The sequence below is a fragment of the Berghia stephanieae genome, chromosome 1, assembly GCF_034508935.2.
Source record: "Berghia stephanieae isolate SIO BIC M18660-M18661 chromosome 1, UCSD_Bste_1.3, whole genome shotgun sequence".
Taxonomy (NCBI): domain Eukaryota; kingdom Metazoa; phylum Mollusca; class Gastropoda; order Nudibranchia; family Aeolidiidae; genus Berghia; species Berghia stephanieae.
Genome location: NC_088360.1, coordinates 103113408 through 103126374, shown reverse-complemented (window position 1 = coordinate 103126374; position 12967 = coordinate 103113408). Strand labels below are relative to the sequence as shown.

At 37.2% G+C, this 12967-nt stretch overlaps 1 long non-coding RNA gene across 1 annotated transcript; it reads right to left on the bottom strand.

Moving 5' to 3' along the window:
* Nucleotides 1-6420: 6420 nt before the first annotated feature.
* Nucleotides 6421-12806, bottom strand: LOC144962606 (uncharacterized). Its single transcript, XR_013643498.1, has 3 exons — nucleotides 10209-12806; nucleotides 10020-10131; nucleotides 6421-9681 (listed from the first exon to the last, which is right to left on the bottom strand). It is a non-coding gene; the product is annotated as an uncharacterized LOC144962606 (long non-coding RNA).
* Between the last annotated feature and the right edge of the window lie 161 nt (nucleotides 12807-12967).

Below are 12967 nucleotides of genomic sequence, written 5' to 3'. Positions count from 1 at the left end.
GGAGTCTGCGTTCAAGCGGCAACTAAAGCATCAATAAATAAAATTTTAAAATAAATAAAAAGTCAGCGAGCACAGCCTTTCTTCTTTTGTCTCCAAAATCTGGAATGAGTTACCGGTGTCTGTTAGAAATCATCAGACCACGGACGTATTTTTTTTTTTTTTTTTTTTGTTTGTTACTGTATGTCGGGTTGGATGCAGGACACTCACACAGTTGTTAGCCTTGACCGAATGCCAAATAAAATGAATTTCACTTTTTTTTAATCAGAATAAATATATTAAATTTTTGGTTCATTCTCTTTTTTAACTCCCCTCCATAAGACACATCAGTTTAACCCACTTTTCATATTTTTCACTATGTTATGTGTAATTTTTCGCATCAACGACATAATAACATTTTATTATTAGTCTCTCACACAGATTTCAGATTGGCTAACGACCGGTAACGCCGTTCATTTCAATATTGGTGGTTTGTATTTAGTATACATGATAGCGAACTGCGCCTCCATCGACGAATTAAGTTGTTGTACGCTGTGAAATACTGCTGCTTTCGTAAACCTTCTTGTCTGACGTCTACGCCACTTTGTAGGTCTACCAATTAGCCCATACTACTACTCCTAGTACTACTACTACTACTACTACACTACTACTACTACTACTACTACTACTACTACTACTACTACTACTACTATTTATTATTATTATTATTATTATTAGTAGTAGTAGTAGTAGTAGTAGTAGTAGTAGTAGTAGTAGTAGTAGTAGTAGTAGTAGTAGTAGTAGTAGTATTACATATTATTATTATCAATGGTGGGCGGAAGGTCACTTAACTGTGTCTTCTGTCCCCCAAACCTATTTTCCTTTTCCGTGTTGCACTCTGTCTTTGTTCTGAATTGAGATTGTTCTGGAATTTTCTGGTCTTGGCAGGGATCCTTAGCTGAGAGGGAGACAGTCAAATGTATAGTAGGGATATTTTTTTAGAGATGGTATTTTTTTTTACCTTGTCAAACACATCTCTGTACTGTTATGTTCAATTATAATTATTAGTTTTGAATATTGTATATTATATTATATTTTGTAGTTCGTAAACTTGAGTGTATACGTACTTCATAGCGGGATCCTTTGCTTGTACCTGGATGACAGTTTTTAGGTAATGTCAGAATAAGCACATCGGTGGATTGATCGTGGATTCTTCCGTTCCCAAGAAGATCCCACTGGACTTAAGATTCTGTATCCGAGGTGCACTGTAGTAGTAGTAGTAGTAGTAGTAGTAGTAGTAGTAGTAGTAGTAGTAGTAGTAGTAGTAGTAGTAGTAGTAGTAGTGGGTCCGAGCCTCGCTCGGCGCATAGTCGAGTCCTTGGAAAGGGCTCTTTACTCACATTCTGCCACCGTACTCAGGTGTGAAATGAGTTCCTAGCCGTTGTCTCTGTCCAAAAAAAAAAAAACAAAACACAAATTAATACCACATAACAGGCGTCATGTCTCGTTCTACGTGTTGCGTATTGCTATAGGTCAGGGACCCTTTGTAAAGCGCATTGAGCACGTTTAGTGGATATTGCGCTATATAAAAGTTATTGTTTAGTCGCAGCAGCAGCAGCAGCAGCAGCAGTAGTAGTAGTAGTAGTAGTAGTAGTAGTAGTAGTAGTAGTAGTAGTAGTAGTAGTAGTAGTAGTAGTAGTGATGATGGTGGCGGTGTTGATGGAGGAGGAGAAGTAGGAGAGGATAACCAGACAAACATCGTAAGAGAAAGATCCAGATAAGCTTTGGATAAACATTTCCTGAATGGTTTTAGGTGACATTCAAGGAAGAATGCGGTGGCCTATGACCCTTATCAGGAGCGTTATCGAACTCATGCATGAGAGATAGATAGATAGATAGATAGATAGATAGATAGATAGAGAGAGAGAGAGAGAGAGAGAGAGAGAGAGAGAGAGAGAGAGAGAGAGAGAGAGAGAGAGAGAGGTCTCGTCTGAAACAATAGTCCGGCACTCATACTGATACGGCCACAGAATCCTCGCCAAGAGGGTATCAGAATCACGCAAAAGTATGTAAATATTTTCTAAATTTAACAAATATAAATAACGACGAGACGATTACAACAACGACAGCAACAATGACGATGATATCGATTACGTCAACAACAATAGAGCAGTAAAGTTAAATGCCCCAAACGTAAACAAAGGTCGAGAAGCACGTGGCAAACCACATGTTCCTGTCTTGACAGCTCACGTTCCAATGTAAATAATAGAAAAAAATAACCTTTAAAATTTGGCTGTTAGGTGGCAAAAGAAACACATATTCATAAATACTCGATCATGCATCAAATAATGTCTAGATATGGATATTTTAAGGAACAAAAGGTAAAATTTTCTAAAATTTATCAAAAATACAGTCTATCTATTTTTAGACCAGAGCAAATTATTGCTCTATAGAGCAGTAAAGTTAGGTGCCCCTAACGTAAACAATAACAAGTTGTTAGTGATTTCCGTTAGCGACCGGAACAATTTACGCACAATGTAGGTCTCCCAATTTTGTAGTTTGAGTTGTAGGCAATACACTTTCAGTATTGAAAATATGTTTACATAAAATCTAACAGTTGCAGAAATAATAATATAAGGCTAAATTATTATGAAAATCAGGCTCCGAATAATTCTCGTTTTGTTCACACCAGCGCAATAATTTGCTCTGGTCTAAAAATAGATAGACTGTAACTTTTGATAAATTTTAGAAAATTTTACCTTTTGTTCCATAAAATATCCATATCTAGACATTATTTGATGCATGATCGAGTATTTATGAATATGTGTTTCTTTTGCCACCTAACAGCCAAATTTTAAAGGTTATTTTTTTCTATTATTTACATTGGAACGTGAGCTGTCAAGACAGGAACATGTGGTTTGCCACGTGCTTCTCGACCTTTGTTTACGTTTTGGGCACCTAACTTTACTGCTCTATATTCTCACACAAAGGAATACACAAATTAAATATAGTAACTTCGTTACACCAACTACAAGTCTCAATGGTTAGGCATTTTAGTTTGAGTTTGTTATGAGTAGTGAAATGGCACTTGTGATACTGTTTGATTTTTACAGGGCTCTCAGAAAAGATAGATGGTACTAAACACAAAAGGGTGAGAGATTTAAAGTTAAGAACCTGTCACACTCTCAAGTCATGCGTGCCAAAGACTAAGAGAATGGAAGACAACGGGGAATGGTCGATCCCATTCAACAAACATCTCCATTCTGAAGGCCACCCAGTCTCATCGAGACAACGCATGGGATCCTCGCCAAAAGAGAACACAGTAGTGTGGAGCCCGGGACGGCCTAGGCCATTCAGGCACCGGCTTGATCTCCATTGGTCATTTATTTATCAGGGTGGGCCAATCAAGGCGCCCCCGTTTGGCCCGTCATCCGGAATGGTCTCGTGACGGTCAACCGGAATTACTACTTTGCCACCGATATGACTCAAGCTCCCCCCGGCAACCTTTGGTGCGCAGCTTCCCTGACTTCGGGCAGAGCTGCATATATACGAGATGGAAGTCGGTTTGGACGAATGTGTGCCCTGGTGGCATCCATTCGGCTTCGGTCAAGAACCTGCTTTATAGTAACAGCATGCTCACCACACCAGTGGGGACTTGCCACTGTCCAATCCGTTGTGGTAACGAGCCCGAAACCGCAGAGCATCATCTGGTTGAACGATGCGTTGTGACGAAGCGGGTTTGCGACCATGCGCGAGTGCGGAACGGAATTTGCATCCTGGATCGATCGTCATAACATAGTGGTGTGAGCACATTAAAAACTGCTACCAAAATAGAAATACTCAGACTCATAGAGTTCTTAATACCATTACACAATCACCAACATGATTTACGGAGAGGAAAATATCCCCCAGAGAACACACTTGCATCCGACTGTTTCCCTAATATAGAGGTCCCCAGCCTCACCTCATTTAGGTTGGGTTTTTTTTTAAGCCATAAATCAAGGGAAAGAAGACCATAACCAGACAGGTAGGTCAGAAGAGAAACAAACAAAATAATTCAAGAATATGGGCAAATCAGGGACATGTTTGTTGTTTTTAATGATTTAAACAGCGCTTGCAACAATTTTTGGATCATATCAGCGCTAGTAAAAGGGAAATGGTTGGGGGAAAGTTGTAGGTAGGCCTGAAGGTAAAAGCATCAAAGAAAAAGTTAGACAAAAGGGACTGATACTGATATGAAAAAGAAGATTCCATTTAATGTGTATATTTTGACATTAATTACAGTGGAATAAGGAAAAAGACAACACGCCGGACCACAAAGATTGGTTGACTTTATCCATTATCAATTGACTATATTTAATGAACAGGAATAGGAAATAAATTTGGGGCTTTATGCGGATTCCAATGTACCTAAAGTCCCATCCAGACACAAGCAAAGGGTTCAGCTATGACAGAGATACAGATGCTTACGAAAGGCTCAATCCAGGTCTCCAGGGTTCAAGTGAGGAGCCTTAACACTGGGTCCTCTCGTCCCCTAATGAAGATTCTGTAATCATAATTTAAATTGCTTGTCTTCTATTATTTGTCATTAATTATCCGACTACCGGTTAGGCATGGTATTGCAGAGTATGCGGAGCTTGACTTGCGGCTGTGGTCTTGTGGTATGACACTCGCTTTCGGATCGGAAGGTCCTGGGTTCGAGCCTCGCTCGGTGCATAATTGAATCCTTGTAAAAGGCTCTTTACTCATTCTCTCACCGTACTCAGGTGTAAAATGAGTACCTCGCCGTTAACAGTGTTGTTTTTAAGGGTTTTACGGCGCTTGTAACACATTAAGTAGGTCATATCAGTAAAAAGGAAGAAAATGGAATAGAAAAAAGTTCTATAATTACAATTAAAGCACCCATGAAAATGTAAGATAAAGCGGAATTGGTTCAAATAAGAAACAGGTGTAGATTCCAAGAGCACACTATCAAGTACATAGTTTGAGATCACTAAAAGTCTATTCCAGAAACAAGCACAGGTCCCCACTTAGAGGAATACACTCAAATGTTTTACAAATCATATATACACTGTATAATAGAAAGAAAACATAATACAGTCCATAACAGGGAGATGATTTACAAGGAAAAAAATATCATCTCCCAAAACTAACTATACATTTGACTGTTTCCCTCTAAGCCAGGGCCAGGACAAAACCAAGAAATCTCATTCCAAGACAAAGACAGAAAGCAAGTTGGAAAATAGATAATGGGGGATAGAAGAAACAGTAAGTACCTCCGTGCCCACTATGCGAGGTCAGGAACCCCACCCAGTTAACAGTGTTGTCTCTGTCCGAAAAATTGTAATATCACCAAACAGGCGTCATGTCCCGTCCAATATGTTAATGTTAAATGTTGCTGTTGACCAAGGACCTTGTAAAGCGCTTTGAGCACATTTAGTGGATATTGCTCTATATAAAAGCTCATTTTTTACTGAGAAGAAAGACCTATCATCTTTTTGTTGTGTATAGAGTGGAATCCTGATCCAACACCGCCGGGCAGAAAGATTGGTTGACTAATCAATGGAAGACAGATAATCATAAAAATATAAAATTTGGGACCAACAATTATAATTAAAGTACCCAAGAAAAGGAAGACAAGTTTAGCTCAAATAGAGAAGAGACTCCAGGAGCACACTATTAGTGTACTTAGTTTGAGATCTACTAAATTTATGTTTTATCTTGACACAAGCATAATTCGTCACTAAGAGGAACACACCCAAATTTTTACAAATTACATATATATAATGTTTGTTTTTAAGGGTTTTACGGCGCTTCCAACACATTTAGGTTATATCAGCACCAGTAAAAAGAAAGAAAATGGGATAGTAAAAAGTTCAAGAATTACAAAAAAAAATCCCCCAAGAAAAAGTAAGACATAGGGGAACTGGGAACAAACAGGAATCGATGAAGATTCCAAGAGCCTACTATCAAAGTATGTACTTAGTTTGAGACCACTTATAAGTCTCATCCGGACACAAGCACAAAATCCAACAAAGAGGAATACACTCAAATGCTTACATTAATTATAGATTCAAAATAACATATAATAATACATAACAGAGAGATGATTTAAAAGGAAAAAATTATCATCTCCCAAAACAATAAATATGCATTTGACTGTTTCTCTCCCACCCTGGACTCCGGCCAGGGCCAGGACAAAACCAAGTAATCTCATTCCAAGACAAAGACAGAAAGCATGTTGGAAAACATATAGGTGGGTAGAAGACACAGTATGTAACCCCCCCCCCCCCCCCCCCCCCCCCCCCCGCCCACTATGGGAGGTCAGGAACCCCACCCAGTCGGACCTCCTTAATAGCTAGGAATAAGCAAACATGAATAATGAGAAGAAAATTAAATAACTTGATTAAAATTAAACACAAGCAATTGCAATTTACAATTATATATTTTCAAATTCATGTATCATTTATTTACAAATTTACAATTCAATTACAAACCAACAATGTTTTAATCATGAACATCAACATTAGACATATATGTATGATCAAAAATAAGGAAAGACATTTAAAATCATGCTTTTTTTGGAAACGTAGCATCAAACTTTGTTTTAAAGTAATTTAGGTCATATCAGCGCCAGTAAAAAAGAAGAAAATGGGATAGTAAAAAGCTCTAGAATTACAATTAAAGCACCCAAGAAAAGGTAAGACAAAAGGGGAATTGGGTTCAAATAGGAAACAGTCCAAGAGCAAGCACACCATCAATTACTTAGTTTGGGATCACCTAAAAGTCTCACCCAGACACAAGCACAGGCCCCTTCTAAGAGGAATACACTCAAATGTTAATGAAACACATAATATGTAAACAAAATATAATATAGTGCAGAACAGAGAGATGATTTACAAGGAAAAAAAATATCTCCAAAACGAACTATAAAATATCATCTCCAAAACGACTATACATTTGACTGTTTCCCTCTCAGTAAGGGCATCTGGCCAGGCCTGGACACAACCAAAAAATCTCATTCCAAGACAAAGACAGAAAGCAAGTTGGAAAATAGATATAGGGGGATAGAAAAAGTAAGAACCTCCCTAGTTGCCCTGCCCACTATGGGAGGTAGCATAAAACTGTTTGGCTGCGTAGGTTTTTTATATGAACTGTGTCATTATCATCAAGGTTTTAAAAAAAAATTTAAACTTCCCCCCTCACGACATGCATATGCAACGTTCCCCCCCGATTGTTTACAAGAAGCAAGTTGGGCAAAAATCTTACATATGCTTTTTATCTTGACTCCTTCCTTAAAAATAAACGGACGATTTTATGTTTTTGTTTGTTTTTAAGGCGCTTAAACACATTAAGGTCATATCAGCGGCAGTAAAAAGGAAGAAAATGGGATTGTAAAAAGTTCTAGAATTATAATTAAAGCACACAAGAAAAGGTAAGACAAAGGGGAATTGGTTCAAATAGGAAACAGATGTAGATTCCAAGAGCACACTATCAAAGTACTTAGCTTGAGGTCACCTAAAAGTTTCACCCAGACACAAGCACAGGATCCCACTAAGAGGAATACACTTAAATGCAATACATAACAGGGAGATGATTTACAAGGAAAAAAAATATCATCTCCCAAAACTATAACTATAAATTCGACTGTTTCCCTCCCAGCCAAGGACTCCGGCCAGGGTCAGGACAAAACCAAGTAATCTCATTCCAAAATAAAGACAGAAAGCAATTGAAAAACAGGGGATAAAAGACACAGCAAGTACCTCCCTGCCCACTATGGGAGGTCGGACCCCACCCAGACGGACGATTTTAAATGTGTATACCCATTTTTGAACACGAGTATATATGTATCATCAAGATCACGTTATGTTTAAAAAATAATATAAATCATAACATTAAACATACAGTCCTTCAATTTCAATAAAATGTAACATTGGTAGCATTATCGTTTATGTCTTTAGGCATTTTACGGTGTTTGCAACACTATAAGGTTGTTTTTAGGGATTTAACAGCACTTGCTGTAATTTCAGCACCAGTAAAAAGGAAGATGATAGAGTAAAAAAGGTACATGTAGATATATGAAGTCAAAAAAAAAAATATCATGTCCCAAAACTAACAACACATTTGACTGTCTTCCTCTCAGCCAGGGTATCCGGCCATGGCCAGGACCAAACTAAGTAATCTCATTCAAAGACAAAGACAGAAAGCAAGTTGGAAAACGGATATAGTTATAGGGGGATTGAAGACACCGTAAGTAGGCTACCTTCCTGCACACTATAGGAGGTCATAAACCCCACCCAGGAGGACTGGTTCAAATATATGGAACAGGTGTGGATTCCAAGAGCACACTATCAGTATAACACTTAGTTTGAGATCACCTACTAAATGTCTCATCCAGACACCAGCACAGGATCCCACTGAGAGGAATACACTCAATGTTTACAGAATATATACAAAAACAGAAAACATAACAAAACATAACATAACAGAGATGATTTACAAGGGGAACAAAAATCATCTCCCAAAACTAATACTCAACATTTGACTATTTCCCTCTCAGCTAAGGGCTCCAGCAAGGGCCAGGACAAAACCAAACAATCCCATTCAGGGGCAAGACAAAAAGGCAACTCGGAAAAAGCTGTAAAGGGATCGAAGACACAGTAAGTCAGTAAGTGACCTTATGCCGACCATAGATGTCAAAGGACCCCACCCATTACCTAAATTTCATTCAGACACAAGCAGAGGATCCCACTAAAAGGAATACACTCAAAATGCTTGTTTGTTTGTTTGTTTTTAAAGGTTTTACAGTGCTCGCAACACAAAAGCACCAGTAAAAAGGAAGAAAATGGGATAGTAATAAGTTCTAGAATTACAATTAAAGCACCCTAGAAAAAGTAAGACAAAAGGGAATTGGTTCAAATAGGAAACAGATGTCCATTCCAAGAGCACACTATCCAAGTACTTAGTTTGAGATCACCTACAAGTCTCATCCAGACACAAGCACAGATCCCACTAAGAGGAACACACTCAAATGTTTACACATCATATGTTAAAAATGAAAACAGTAACAGTACATAACAGAGAGATGATTTACAAGGAAAAAAATATCATCTCCCAAAACTATAACTATACATTCGACTGTTTCCCTCTCAGCCAAGGACTCCGACCAAAGTCGGGACAAAACCAAGCAATCTCATTCCAAGACAAAGACAGAAAGCAATTGGAAAACAGGTAAGAGTAAGAGGGGATAGAAGACACAGAAAGTACCTCCCTGCCCGATATGGGAGGTAGGAACCCCACCCAGTCAAAATGCTTACAAATCATATATTCAAAACAACAAATATAATTGTATTACAGAGAAATCATTTAAAAGGAAAAAAATATTACCTGCCAAAACCACAACAGTTGACTGTTTTCCTCATAGCCAAGGCCCTGACAAAACCAAGTACAGTGCAACCCTTGGATAGCGACATTGACCCCTGGTCCCATTTTTCTTTTTTGGCTATAAGTGATATAAATCGTCAATAGTGACATACATTTTAGTAAAATCTTTGTTTAGCGACATTGATATAGCAATAATCGGCAGTTGACACAGACACTCGATGCAAAATAATCTAGCCTAACGTTTCCGACCAACGCCCTCTCATCCTCTTAGCCAATTAAAAACTCTTATTTTCCTGTCAATGAGATGTCTAACTGATGTAGCTACAGTTTATTGCTTTAGGTCTCTTCCAACACAAATGAGGTTATATGAGAGACCGCTGAAACAAAAAAAACAAGAAATCTAACAAAAATAGTACAAATGTAAATCAAAATCATAACCTAAAGATATAAGCTAAATTATAAATAACCAAGAACAAACAGGCAGAAGATTTACAGAAAAAAAAATATCCCCTGTCAAAAATACAATCACAAACCAAAGAAGCAGGATAGGCAGTAAAGAGAAGAAGAAACGACATCACTATCGGATCGTACACCCATGCGAACATCATAGGTATATGATTCAAGGGTGATGCTCCCATCCAACCACCCACTGATGTAGCTACAACAGTATACAATGGAGAGGTGATTTACAAGGAAAAATAAAAAATAAATACATATCTCCCAAAAACAATAACATTCGACTGTTTCTATATCAGCCAAGGACTCTGGCCACTGCCAGGACAAAACAAGTACAGTACTCGCTGGATTCTTTCACACTCTCAGCTATATCAGCCAAGGACTCTGGCCACTGCCAGGACAAAACAAGTACAGTACTCGCTGGATTCTTTCACACTCTCAGGAGAAACTACAAATTGTGCTATATATATGATGCTCATGGGAAGAAATGATTTATCATAATTATATAAATACAATCTGGTCAGTGTTCTGTATTGCAAAGTGTGCTAGAATCCAGTTATCCAGACTAGTTATCTCATTCCAGGACAAAGACAGAGATAGAGAGCCCGGAAAAGAAAAAATGGTGGAGGGGGAGAAAGAGATAGAAGACAGAAAGAGTAACTTTCCAACCAAACATGTCAACTTTGTGGAATCCTAGATACGAAAATTTCAGCACATGGAGTAAGAAATTCAAGAATACATTTGAATTGATTGGAACATTGGCAGAGAAGGAATGTATGGTAGTAACTTATCACAAGTTTGTACATATGTACTTGGTCATAACACCAGCAGTGGTGAAAAAATCGTTTACATTTCTTACATAAAGCCATGGGAAGTGATCTAACACCTCAATAGCGTACCATGTTGGGGTGATTTTGATGCTAAAATTAAATGCATAGCCAACAATATGAGGCTTAGGAGAATGATTGTTTTGAGAAGGATGAATTTAAGTTCTCATACTCATAGTGACAAAAACTAGCATTTTACATTTCTAACATTTTAACGTTAAAATCGGCTTTTGGCAACCAGTTCACCACAACTTAATACTACTACTTTGAGGTTATCCATTGTTTCGAAATCAAAAGGGTTATGTATCCAACTTCAAATCAACAGAAATTGGACATAAATGAACCATTAATACTGCTATAGTGGATATGGTGATCTTTTAGTACAAAGAGAAATAAAGAAATAAAAAACACACAAAAAACAAAGCAAGACAAAACCAAACAAACAAAAAGCAAGAGTAAAACAGGAAGTATGGTAAATTACGAACTCAAAATAATAAGTTAATTCTTGATTTGGATTATACCAAGGTCAAGGGAAAAAAAATATTTTGTAAAATAAAGAAGTGTATGACCTTGGATCGCAAACTGCTCCAGTTCCATTTTCTAATTGTAGGTAAAAAAACAACCTTCACCCCATGATGCATCACAAGGGATGCCTTTCAGCTGTTGCAAAAAAGCCTGAAATATTTTCATCCCTGTACGCACCCCTGCAATCATGTTAGTATAATAATGTACAAGTACAAAAGGGAATATTAGCTAGGTAGGCCTACTAAAATTTAAAATATCAACCAATAAAATGAAGACTAGAGGTATATCACATTGGGATGGTAAGTTTGCTTCACCCTTTCACCTTTTACTCCAGGATCTCTTCCTCCCTTTCTTGACAAGATCTTTCCTTTTGTCATCAGCCTAGTTTTGTTTTAGTTGAAGAATTGTTCATACCAAGATAGCTTTCCACTTTCAATCACACTTTATTTTCCCCCACCTTTTTAAAACCATGACAATGTTTTTATACTAGATCCTCTTCCACTTCATTTATTTGGCCAAAAATACTTTGTAGGTGAATTTTCGTCTGTAAAAGATCTGAAATTTCTTGATAAATGGAAAATTCTAGAATCCAGTATCCACCTAAAAAAAGGAACTCTCTGCATCATGCTCATACATATTCAGGAAACAATCCATGAAAAATGCTTTGACATGTTGCAAATCCGTTCATGTCCCTTGAACCGTTGGTAGTGATTTAAATCTGCATTGTTAGGTTTTATTTGAATTGAATGCATTTTGACCAAAGCCACCAGTGTGTTGTTTCCTTATCACTATAAAGTATTCAGATTCAAGAACTATCACATCAAGTTTGAAAAGGTGAAATTACATTGTTAAAATCAATCACATGAACTGTGCCTTTGATCAAACACAGTACAGACCTGTCAACTTGAAATTTTAAAACTTCATCGCTTTCAGATGAAGAAAATAGAGGTCGCTAAAATTAACTTTTTAAATGAAAAATCGGATCTCATTAGGATTTCCCGAAAACTTTGAATAAAACCATTATCAAAATTAAGCATGCAGATTTGACACAAGTACAAACTCTGAATTTTCTTCTCAAAATTGTTTAACTAACCCAAATTTTCCATCCTTCCAATATACATTATAATCCATAAGATTTTCATTTTCAATTCACATTCTCCCTTCCTGGACCAGAAATCCAAAATTTGGAAAAAAATAACCCCCAACTCAATTTAAACTAAAAATAAGTGCAAATTTAGGTGTTATTCTATTACAACAATCCTTTATGTTCTCGAAACTCATAAAAGCGACATGATGACTCATTTTGGAAGGCACCTTATGACTCGTGTTTCCTTATACATTTCTTTCTCAACAAGCAAGTCCAAGGCTAAGGCATTTTCTCAACTTTAGGAAAATGGTTGTGGATGTGCTGACAGAAAAGTGTATTGATCGTTTGACGGTTTGCACACAATTTGTGCAAGGAGCATAACTTTGTTAAGAATAAGTGATATGGAAATACTCATTATTTTGATCAGAATAATTTAGATTTCATTGTCTTTCATCACAGGCCATGTGCTAAATTTTTTACCCCCAATCAAATTATATCAAAAGCATCCATAAAAATTTACATATCAGCACAATCTTTTCAATCAGCCCACCTCTTCATTTAGCCAATTGACCGTTATCCTTTATTTCTAACTACAGATAAGATCACACAGATCTGGTAGTGATTTTAAATGGCCTCTGTGGTCCAGGAGATGCTAATGCTCATCTCATCGAAAAATGAAATAAATTTCGATTATGAAAAAAGAAAAAAAGCA